Source organism: Alligator mississippiensis, chromosome 4, assembly GCF_030867095.1.
Source record: "Alligator mississippiensis isolate rAllMis1 chromosome 4, rAllMis1, whole genome shotgun sequence".
Taxonomy (NCBI): domain Eukaryota; kingdom Metazoa; phylum Chordata; order Crocodylia; family Alligatoridae; genus Alligator; species Alligator mississippiensis.
In genome coordinates, this window is record NC_081827.1 from 112212637 (window position 1) to 112224765 (window position 12129).

Genomic DNA, 12129 nt, shown 5'->3' on the forward strand with positions numbered 1-12129 from the left:
GCAGTACTAAAAATCAGTATCTGCTCAATTAGCTCTGAAGAGAACAGCAAGAGAACATGCAAGCTGCAGAAAAGGAACAGCAGCAATAAGGCAAGATGTTCCATTCTACCATACTTTCCACATACTAAAGACTTCTTTCATTGCTGCTAAGGGTGTTATTATAAGTATTATTCTATATATATATATATATATATATATATATATATATATATATATATATATATACATACACACACACATACAGGAAAGCAAAGGTGGAGTTTTGCTATTTTTTCTATTACATCTGCTTTTAAGCTCTTGTGCCAAGCCGAGAGAGGCCGAGAGGAAATTTGGGTCAAGAAGAAATCGGCCCACACCCACTTCAATAATGTGAAAGGTGACTTGTATTGCCTTCAGTACATTGTGCACTTGCACCATCCCGAAGACTCAGCTGGCCAATGAGATGCTTCTGCTACTAAATTGGGTGCTTTAGGTGCTAGTCACAAAAGCATCAGCCAGTTCTTGAAAGGATCATACATACACACAGTGCTATTGCATAAAACTCTGAATGTCCCCTGAGGCGAATGATTTATTTATCCTTCTTTAGGACTTAAGCTGGTAAACTTAGGGCTCTCTGCCTCTAAAATGCCTCTGCCATGCTAAAGGAATCAAAATTTGGGGAAGAGGTGATATCTTTTATTAGATCAACTAGATATTTGCAAACAAATTATTTTATTTATTTCCAAGCTTTTGGGACCACTCCCCCTTCATCAGGCATAGGGGAAAGCAGAAGTTGTAAAAGTTCTCCTTGGTCGAAATGAAAATTCATATTTTATTTTGATTCCTTTTGCCTCTAAACCAGTATGGCTACAACCTGGATACCTGACTCTCTGTCATGATAGTGGTTGTACTGGGGTACATTTGAGTGGGGGGCAAGTGACTACGACTCACATTAACTAGGAAATCTCTCAATTAGAGATTTTTTCACCTAGACTCAGTCTACCAATATGTTTCAATAATTTTTAGAGGAATGTAGCCCTGTATTTGATCTGAACAATTATCCATCAGCAGATTTAGATTTTTGTGAGATTTGTCATTGTTGGAAATTGCTCCTGAAACATTCTGAGCTAGTTTCCTCACAAAGTCATGGCTCTTTGGGATAGTCAGTCATCACAAAGAGGCCATCAGTGAGGAGTGATGAATTTAGCCAGCTAAAGAGTCATCTGGAGTGATCTGTTTCCCCACTTCAGAACAACACATACAGCATGAAAGTGTGGAGCTGCCAAATATCTCGACCTACCCCATTTTTATTAGAGGAAAAGGGCATTCTAGAAGCATGTTCAAAGGAAGGTACCATGACCCTGTAGAAGATGCAATACTCTAGCAGCAAGGTGATCTCTTAAAGTCTTGAGTTAGAGAAGTTCTAGGGCTGCTCTGCATTGTACCAGACCAAGAATACCAGGAGCACAAACCTAACATACAGACACTCTTGTTCGTCTGTATTCTAGTATGCTGCATTGAGCAGATCTTCACCATAAAAATGAATTTAGCTTGAAAAATCTGACACAGACCATCATGGAATCAGTAATGTAGCCCAAGGCAGGGAGTTGCTCTGTTTCATTTTTGTTGGTATGCCTTGAAGGAAAGTATCGATTGCCTTGAACTGTCACTTTACACTTCACGTGTGCAGAGCATTAAATTATAGTTTAGCCTGCTCAGTCTGAGATATTTAATTGGTGCTGACCTCCTTTCCATTGCTGGCATTGCAGTGTCTTTTGTTTCTTGCTGTCAGTAAAAGTATGTGACTTGGCTCTAATGACTGTCATCATGTTGCAATCTCACAAAGTCTGCTGAGGAAGACACAGAGGAAAGGAGTCAGCACCTGCTGTCAGTCCTTTCTGCTTTCCCCAAACACTTCCCAGCCTGTCTCTGCTGAAATTGATGTCCTATTTTAACTCTGAAAGCATGATAACCCCTTTTTCACACCCTAAAGCTAGCGAGCAGAGTAACTTGTTGAACATTCCTACTGAATTTGAATGTAGCCTATTTCAAAAATAAAACTCCATTTTTGGCTCATCAGATCTTCTGATTTATTGAAACCAGAGGCTTGGGACTACTGTGATAGATTATTCCAACAGCAGTAGCTGCAGTGAGGACCTGGGGCTCCAGTTGAGAACCAGGCTCCATTAGGCTTGACACTGTAAAAATAAATAGTAAGAGACAGGCTGTGAGCTCTGCAGCCAAAGTCTAAGTAGATGCAGTAGTAGAAATAATAGGTGAGTCTTTAGACCTGTCCCTTTTGGGGTCATAGGTACCTCACTTTAGGCTGTGGAGTAGTAGATAAAGAACAAAGGAAAAAGAATTATTTTCCACTTGGGGAAAACAGACAGAGAAGATTAAATATTTTACCTAAAGTTGCATAAGAAACATGTTGCAGCACATAAACTAGGTCTTCCAAATCCCCGTTCAGGACCTCTGCTAAAAAATATCTCTACTCAGCAAATTAAAAAACCATCCTCATACATTCTGGGATATCTTTAGGGGACTAAGAAGGTACCAAGATAATCTCAAAGGGAATTCAGTTTCTTCAAAGACTGCACTGTTTCTGTCCTAAATGTGCCCCAAATTCTGTGTTTTTGTGTGGGGTTACTCAACATAGCAATACAACATTTTATTTCATTTTTCCTAATTTTCCTTTCCAGTTCCTTTAATCTTCACTCCCTTAGCAGGTGTGTAAAAATTCACCTGCCTAGACATCAGAGAAATAATCTGAGGTCAGGATCCCCTTTTCTTTGCTGCCATAAATTGGATCCCATTCTTTACATTTCACTGTGAAGTTGGTGGGGCCTGATTTTCCTTCTTCTTACTGAAAGCAATTAAAATCCCTCAGCTCTGCTAGCTTAAGAGAGGTGTAAGTGAGAGGTAGAACCAGAGCTCATATCTATTAATTGCATAGGGATTAAACAGAGGAAAATGGCTATGTTTCTCCCAGAAGCTGGGAGTTCTGGACTCAGATCCAGGTTTCATTTTGTGCTTCTGATTTACTTGAAAGTACAGACATACTCACTGATGTAAATGTAATCATTGTTACATCAGCTTAAAAAAGGTGGTAGACAGATAATGCAAACCCCAACCAATCTAGTAGAGAGCTACCCCTGAAAGAACTGGCAGCGAAACTGTACTGATATAAATTACTTTGTTTTAGGTCTTGGCCATTCACATGCCTCTTGGCATAGGCATTTGCTAAAAGCAAACAAACTATTAACTCTTCCCTTAACTAGCATAGTGTGAATCCAAGCAACTTAAATTTAAGACAACTCCCTAATAATTAGATTCCATGCATGGAAAATCTATAATTTGTTATCATTTTCCATGTATAGAATCTAATTATCTGAGGATTGTCTTAAATTTGTACCCCTCACCGCTGCAGTGGGGAAAACAGAGGTGAGGGGAAGGTGGCGGGGCAGGTGGGAGGATAGAAGCTGCATTGGCAGGTGGTGATGGGGGCAGCAGCTGTGGCTCCCATTCTGACCCTGAGCTCAGGTCGGGGCTCAAGTTGGAGCTGCTGTAACCACCTGTCCCCCACCCCCTTCACTTTTTATGTGATCTAAGACAAGGGGCATTTTTCCTCACACTGAATGGGAAAAAAGTCATCCTGGATTTAAGTAAATATTGTATGAGAGCTATTACAGGATAGTATGTCTGCCCCTTTTCTAAATTTGTGTCATCCTTTATTTACATAATCCTGCCCCATCTAGCTCTGACTTTGCCTTCATTTCATAACCCCACCCTAATCCAATTGTCCTCCCTTCATAATCCAACATCATTTTGCCACCCTCACTGTATAATGCCTGCCTGTCCCTTCGCAAACCCAGTAACCACAGCAATGAACACAAATGGGAGATGGACATATGATTAACTCCTCTTTGACAGACCCTTCACCTAGTTACACCCCATCCCACTCCACTGCTGCTATTCTTTTAGTGTTATCTGGCAATAATATGTCCCTAATAAAACAGTTTCAAGCTAGTTATAACCACTGTGATTTTCTTTCCTTTCTTGCCAGGTGCACCTTCCACTATTTGAACAAGCTATAATGATCTGGTACTGTATTTCAGCAAAAACATGTAATAAATAAAGTTGCCGTCCAGTGATTTCTGGTAAAGAGTCTGTATTTGTCATTCAGGGCTTCTCTCTTCTCCAGAAACGGCACCAGTTAGTCTGCTTTTGTATTATCAAGGCCTGTTTTCTTTTGGTTTGGGATTTAAAATTTTGTGGTGGTATTTACTGAAGAGACTGTTCTGTGTTCTTCTGAGGAATTAATCATAAGTCTCTCCTATGAGTGTTCACTGCTTAAGTTATTGACTTGATGGGCTAAAAGGCAGGAAATTCTCTGAATAGCTGAACTTGCTTTATGATTTTAGCAGCAATCTGTGGCACAGAGTCCTTGTCTATTTCATGTTGGATTTCATCCCACAGTAGCACCGCTAACAACCTTTTCTCTTAACTACAAGTCACAGTCTTGGTGTTTACCTTGGCTTCAAGCCACTGGATTTTATGTAGTGGGCCAACACGTAAGAAGTGGATCCAATTTTTGAATTTTTCAAAACCTCAAATTTACTAAACAAGGGTAATGCTGCATGATACACCAAGGGTTATATCCTCTCAAGCTGATGTAAATGAGGATAGCTGCAAATAGCAGCATAGTCATAATTGCATACACATCACAGGATGGTGGGGAACAGAGAGGAGTTATACATATTTCCTCTCTTCCTCACCAATCACTTGCCACACTAAGTAACTCCTTCTACTCTACCTTCACATTCACCCCCATAGGAGTCATAGAGAAGTAGGGGTGGAAGGGACATCAAGATGGCACTCAGCACTTATGCACATGCTCCAGGGTAGGGGGAGGTGGCGGGTGGCTGGGGCTAGCCCCCTGGAGCGCAGCCTGGCCCAGCCCACCCCACAGCCCATTCTCATCAGGTGGACCCATTCTCTTGATAACAGCCCTCTTCCCAAGAACATCTCTTTGTTGTCAAAGGAGCCAAAGCCTTCACATCAACACCGCTGTCTCAGCCACACATTCACTTCCAGGATATGACACTCTCTGCTTGGACTTCTACCTTCCATAGGAAGGCTTGAAGAGAACACCACTTGTGCTCCAAGCTCCTTAATCCTTCTGCCAGGAGTCTCATAGTCACCTTTGATCTGGTCATTGTCATTCCTGGCAGTAGTGTTGGTACCCACATGGACAAGTAGGAAGGAATAGTGGTCTCCAAAGATGGATGAATGACATCCTGAATTTGGGGCTCCAGGCAAACGGCATACCTCCTATGACCCCAAATCTAGATGACAAATTGCTGCCTCTGTCTCCTGTACTGTAGAAGGGAGTCAACAACCACCACTGCTCTTCTCTTCATTCTTGGTATGGTGGTCCTATAGCCCCTATCCTTGGGGCCCTGAGATTGGCGGTGCACCCCCTAAAAGAAGCACTCCAATGCTGCTGGTGGTGCCTGCGGGCAGTCACCGCTGTCTCCCCTTCCCCCAGCTGACACTGCTGTGGCTGCCTGCAGGAGCTCCCCGCTTGCCGCCGCTATGCCCCCACTGCTGCCGCTGCCACCTCTGGGCAGTCACTGTGTCCCCCCAACCTCCAGGGGCATGCAGCATTCATGCCTAGGTCCACCCCTCAATTATCTAAACCACCCCCACTCAGAGCAAGCCCAGTCATTCAGGAAGGAAGGAGGGAAGGGCAATCATACACCACAGGGGAGGAAAAATTCCCAAACACACCAGGCACTAGGTAAATACTTTAGCAGCAATCAGCCACCCCAAGTCACTAGCACAGAGAAAAATATCTTCAACGCAGTTCCACAACAGAGCTGCTTATCCTGGAGCCACAGCTCTCTGCTTACTGTTCATCTTACACAAATAAATATTTATTTTAATAGGTTCACAGATTCACATTTAGTGTCAAATGTCAAAACATGTGTGAGCTTATTATCCTCTCAACCCATATCTACCACTGTAACATGTTTTATATACTATTTACTCATACAAAGAAGGAGGTTTGATTCATCATTATGTACTGCCTTGGCATCCCTTCATTCTCTCAATGAGGTGTCTTAAAAGACTGCAATGGTTTTCTGAAGCTGATTTGCATATGTACAGAATGTCCATCCAGTAATTAAGTCTCATCTCTTCTCTGATGAATTGTTCTAATAGGAAATTCCTATTGCTGAACTGTTTCTAATTATAATAAAAAGAACATGAACTAGCATAGAGAAAGTTCCTAAAGTGTATGAGTGCAGCTAAATAGATTCATAGATTCATAGATTGTAGAGTCAGAAGAGACCACAATGGATCATCATGTCTGACTCCCTGCCCCTGGCAGGAAAGAGGACCAAGGTCAGATGACCCCAGCCAGGTGACTATCTAGCCTCTTCTTGAAGACCTCCAAGTTAGGTGATAGCACCACCTCTCTTGGAAGCCCATTCCAGATCCTGGCCACCCTTACTGTGAAAAATTTCTTCCTAATATCTAACCTAAATCCAGTCTCAACTAGTTTACACCCATTGTTCCTAGTCACTCCCTGGGGCGCCTTAGTAAACAGCGTGTCACCTATTCCCCGTTGAACTCCCCTAATAAATGTATAGGTGGCCACAAGTTCTCCCCTCAGCCGTCTCTTGTGAAGGCTGAAGAGATTCAGATCTCTCAATCTCCCCCCGTAGGGTCTTTCCCAAAGGCCACTAATCATGCAAGTGGCTCTCCTTTGGACCCTCTCCAGATTCCCCGCATCCCTCTTGAAGTGCAGTGCCCAAAACTGGACACAGTACTCCAACTGCAGCCTGACCGCTGCCACATAGAGGGGAAGCATCACTTCCTTTGTTCTATTAGTCATGCACCTGCTAATGCATGACAAGGTGCATTGTTGATGGCCTCGTTACACTGCCCGCTCATGTTCATCTTGGAGTCAGTTATGACTCCAAGATCCCTCTCTGCCTCCGAGCTGCTGAGAAGGACGCTCCCCAACCTATAGGTGTGCTGGGGATTCCTCCTTCCCAGGTGGAGTACCTTACATTAACTTTATTAAATTGCATCCAATTTCTCTCTGCCCATTGATCCAACCTGTCCAGGTTGGCCTGAATCTGCTCCCTGCCCTCCGGTGTACTAACTTTGCCCCATAACTCGGTATCATCAGCAAACTTGGAGAGGGTGCTCTCCATGTCCTTGTCCAAATCGCTGATGAAGATATTAAATAATACCAGTCCAAGGACCGAACCCTGCAGGACCCCACTGCCCACCTCCCTCCAGGCCGAGAAGGAACCATCCACCACCACTCTCTGGGTGCAGTCCCTAAGCCAGTTGGCCACCCATCTGACCGTGTAGGCATCTACTCCACAGTCTGCTAGCTTCCCAATGAGGATAGGGTGCGAAACTGTGTCGAAGGCCTTCCTAAAGTCCAGGAAGATGACATCAGCCTCTGCTCCCGCGTCCAGGCAGTGTGTAACCTGGTCATAGAAGGCTACAAGGTTTGTCAGGCAGGATCTAGCTGTGACAAACCCGTGCTGGTTTCCCCTCAGCATCGTTTCCCCTGCTGGGCCTGCACAAATGTGTTCTTTGATTACTTTCTCTAGCATTTTCCCAGGAATACAGGTAAGACTGACTGGCCTGAAGTTACCCAGCTCATCCCTTCTCCTTTTCTTGAAAATGGGCACCACATTGGCCCTTCTCCAGTCCTCAAGGACCTGGCCAGAACACCACGAGTGCTCAAACAGCTGTGCCAGTGGCTCAGCTATGACACTGGCCAATTCTTTCAGCAGCCGTGGATGGAGGTCATCCGGGCCTGCTGACTTGTACCCATGCAGCTCCTCCAGGAGCTCCTTAACTATTTCAGAACTAACCATAGGCGGACTGGTGCCATGTGGACATCCGTCAATGATCGAGGTGGGGGAATTGGCTTGGTTGGTACTTAGAAATACTGAAGTGAAGAACTCATTGAAGAGCTCTGCTTTTTTTCCCTGCGTCAACCACCAACTGTCCTCATTTGTCCTGCAGGGGCCCTATGTTGCTCTGAGCTTTCCTTTTGCCCGCTATATACCTGAAGAAGGACTTTTTATTGTCCTTGATTGTTGAAGCCAGCCTGAACTCAAGTCCTGCCTTGGCCTGTCTAACTAATTTCCTGCAATAGCGCTCCAGGGAGATATATTCCTCCTTGGTGGCTGCCCCCTGCTTCCATTGCCTATACATCTCTTTCTTTGCCCCCAGACTCTCCTGGAGTTCCCTGTTCAGCCAAGGGGGCTTTTTTGCCCCCTTACCTCCCTTCCTATGTAATGGGATAGACTGCTTTTGAGCCCCAAGGATCACTCCCTTGAGATACCTCCAACCCTCCTGGACTCCCATATGCTCTATGTTCTTGAGTTGCATCCCCTCACTAACTAGCCTTCTAAGCTTGCTAAAGTTGGCCCTTCTGAAGTCCAACACCTTAGCCCCACTAGTTACTTTACCCACCCTTTGCTGGATAGTGAACTCGACCAAGTGATGGTCACTATCTCCCAGGCTACCGTAAACTTGCATGTTCCCCACAAGATCATCCCTTGTTGCTAAGACCAGGTCAAGCAAGGCGCTACCCCTGGTGGGACTAGACACCATCTGGGTTAGGTGGAGGTCTTGCACACAGTGTAAGAACGTCCGTGAGTGGCTTGTTTTGGCTGTCTGCTCCTCCCAGCAGATATCTGGGTAGTTCAGATCTCCCATGACCACCGCCTCCCTCGCCTGTGTGGTGTCTGCTAGCTGTCTGGAGAATACATCGTCTAGTTCTTGATCCTGTTGAGGAGGCCTGTAGTAGACCCCCACAAATAAATAACAGGTTTGTATATTTCTTTAAAACAAATGGGCCCAAAACGATTGCGACCAAAACTGAAAGTGTTTTGTGATACATATATAAAGAAAAAGAACTGTAGTTTTCTTCATCTTAAGAGTTTTTTTCTGAGAGTTGTAGCAAACTCATATCTTCCTTTGACCAGAAAATGAAACCCACTAATGCCTAGTTCTTACAAAGTGCCATGTGCTAACCACTGAGTTATACTAGGGTGGTAATATGCCTCCCCTTCCCTGATATAAGAGGTTATTAGGACTAAATTCACAAGGGACTTAGGTTCAGCATTGTAATGCTTACTTTTTAAGTGTCCTGCTGTCTAGTAGACTTTATCGCCCCAAGTCTGGCACCCAGACTCCCTATACAGTGCCAGTAGAGAGGTAGGTGCCTATGAAAAGAGGTTCATAAAAGCCAGACATGAAGAGCAGAGAGCCATCTAAGCTACCTAAAAGAGAAAATGCTGAGGAAAGAGGTGAGTTTTAAGACCTTCTCCTCTCAAGGACTGAGATACTTCACTTGAGGTTGCTTCACTCCCTGCTCAGGACTCACAGTTGTAAGTCTTCTCCTGGAGTAAGGTGCTCAAAAGAGGTCAGCCCTAAACTAAAGGACACTAGAGAGGGTGACCCTCCCTCATTTTATTAACAGCCCAATGGCTAAAGCACCCACATGGGTGTGGCAGACCAAAGAATAAATCCTCCTCTGCCTGAGGGAACTAGAACGCTTTTTGATCTATGTAACAGGCAAGTGCCCTAACCAGGAGGCTATGGGGTGTTCTGGCATGGTGCTCTTCCAATTTCTCCAGCTGAAGTTGTGTCACATTGTATAAGGTAAGGAAAGAAACCCAAATCTCCACCTGTTCTATGTGATGGCCTAACCACTAATCTAGAGAGTCACTCTGTCTCTCTTCTTCCCCATGAATATTTAATCAGGAAAGACTTCACCACAAAATACCCTATGATTAGGGCACTGCTCTTAGGTGGGGGTTCATGTCCCCTCCAACAGAGGACAAATTTTAACCAGGGTCTCCCACACTGCAGCTTATTATTCACAGTGCCAGGCTATTGGATGAACGGTGAATGTTAGTATCCTCTGCAAGATAGGTACCAATCTGCTCAGTATTGCCTGCTGGGAGTGGGTGGCCTGGCGGGGCTCCCAGTGTTGCGGGAGTCCCCAGAAAATACCAGGCCAGTTACCACCTTGATGAAAGGTGGGTTGGGATGCCTTAATAACCCCAGCTCCCACAACCCAGTGAGTTACCCAATAGTAGGGCCATGAAGGTGGACCCAGGGTAAAGAGTGGGCTAGAGGCTCAGAGGCCCAACTTGAAACACCCTTGACTGGTCAATGTTGGGGCCAGGACCGGAAGGGTCAAAAGGGCCAAGGGCCCACTATAAGGGATGCCCAGAGCTGAGGGCCTGGGGTTTCCGACTGGCCTTGGAGGTGAGGCCAGGGGGAATCACACCTGAGAGAGAGGAGAGTTCAGGGAGCTAGGCAGCCCAGAATGAAGGCAGAGTGGGCTGCCTGATTGGAGGGATCTATTTGGGGTCTGGACTGAAGGATTATGGGCCCCAGTGTGAGGCCGGTGATGTTAAGACCTGTGGATGCCATCTGCGAGGCTTGGGCTGCAGTGTAGGGGAGGAACGGAGCCACAGATAGCACCCCCTGCCATTGGGGCAAGAATGGGCAGCCTCCTGCCTAATTAACAACATAATTATATATCATCAAGGCATGGCAGGAGAGGAGGCAGGCAGTTGCCCATAGAAACAGGTGATTGGGTCGGGATGAGATTGGGCCCTGAGCGTGCCCCTTGTTATGGCATCTAAGTCCACCTTGTGTATCTAGCCCTTAGTTTTGCTAGATGTAATGTATCTTTGTGGATTACAGATGGATCTTCAGATGGATTACAACACTAAAATATAAGGTTAATTCAGGGACATAGCTTAGAAGTTTCCCAGAAGTTCTTGTGAAGCTATATGAGATTTTGCCTTAAATAAATTGTTATTGCAAGCAGCTGTAAATGTCAGTGAAAATATTTGAGAGCCTTAACAAGAGTCACTACCCGTAATGACATTGAACTGCCAGTAATCTTCTTTGAAATAACTTTTTTTTTCTTCAAGTCTGCGAACAGTTATTTAAAAAATGAAGCTGTGTTTTTGTTTGCTTTTCCCTTTTCCTAAACATAAGGGTTTAGATAGTCTCTTATACAAGTCTTATTTGCTTCTGACCTATGGGGATTGTGCTGTATGAAATTATCATACTGTCGCAGGGCATCTCGGTGCCCCCGCTCCTAGAGTGGAGAAACTGCCAGGGAGCGAGTGAGCGCGCCCTGGCCTGACATAACGAGCCCAGCTGAGGCTGCTCAGGTAATGAGCGCAGCTGCGGGTTGCCGGAGCAACCAAGCGGAGCCAGCTGCCTGTAGGGGGCAGGGCCTGGCCCTTATAAAGCCCAGGGCTGAGGCCAGGCTGGCAGTTCTCTGCCAGCAGCCGGAGAAGCAGGAGCTCCCTCGGCCGAGATATGGGAAGGAGCCTAAGTCGCAAGTACAGCTCATGATAGCCCGGGAGGCTTGAGCTATGATGAGGAGTTATAGCCAGGCGGCTTGCATTTGTGTTACAGCCTAGGGGCTTGTGGTTTGCTTTGTGTTTGTGTTATTACACCCGGAGGCTTGGGTGAGGCTGTAGGGGTTGGAGGAGGCCTCAACTATAGGGACCCCAGAGAGTGTGGGGTGCCCTAGCGCCACGAGGGCGCCTTATTGTTCATAGCGCCAGGGAAGGCGCAGCTCGCACGCCAGTGTATGAGCAGCTGGTGGCGAGGAGCGCGGCCAGTAGGTCGCGGGCGCAACCTGTAGGTTGCAGACAGGGACCTAGACCCCGGATTGCGTGTGGGGGAACATAGCCCCTGTATAGCGCCAGGGAAGGCGCAGCTCGCACGCCACTGCGCGAGCAGCTGGTGGCAAGGAGCGCGGCCAGTGGGTTGCGGGCGCAACCCATAGGTTGCGGACGGGGACCTAGACCCCGAATTGCGTGTGGGGGAACGTAGCCCCCGGCCCCAGGAAAGGGGCGGTATTACTGAGTAGCCCAGTGTGGGCGCGGCAAGCCCCAGAGAGGGGGAATACCCTTGTACATTATTGAGTAGCCCAGTGCGGGCGCGGCGAGCCCCAGGAAGAGGGGGAACGCCCTTGTACGTTATTGAATAGCCCAGTGTGGGCACGGCGAGCCCCAGAGAGGGGGAACACCATTGTGTTTTATTGAGTAGCCCAGTGTGGGCACGGCGAGC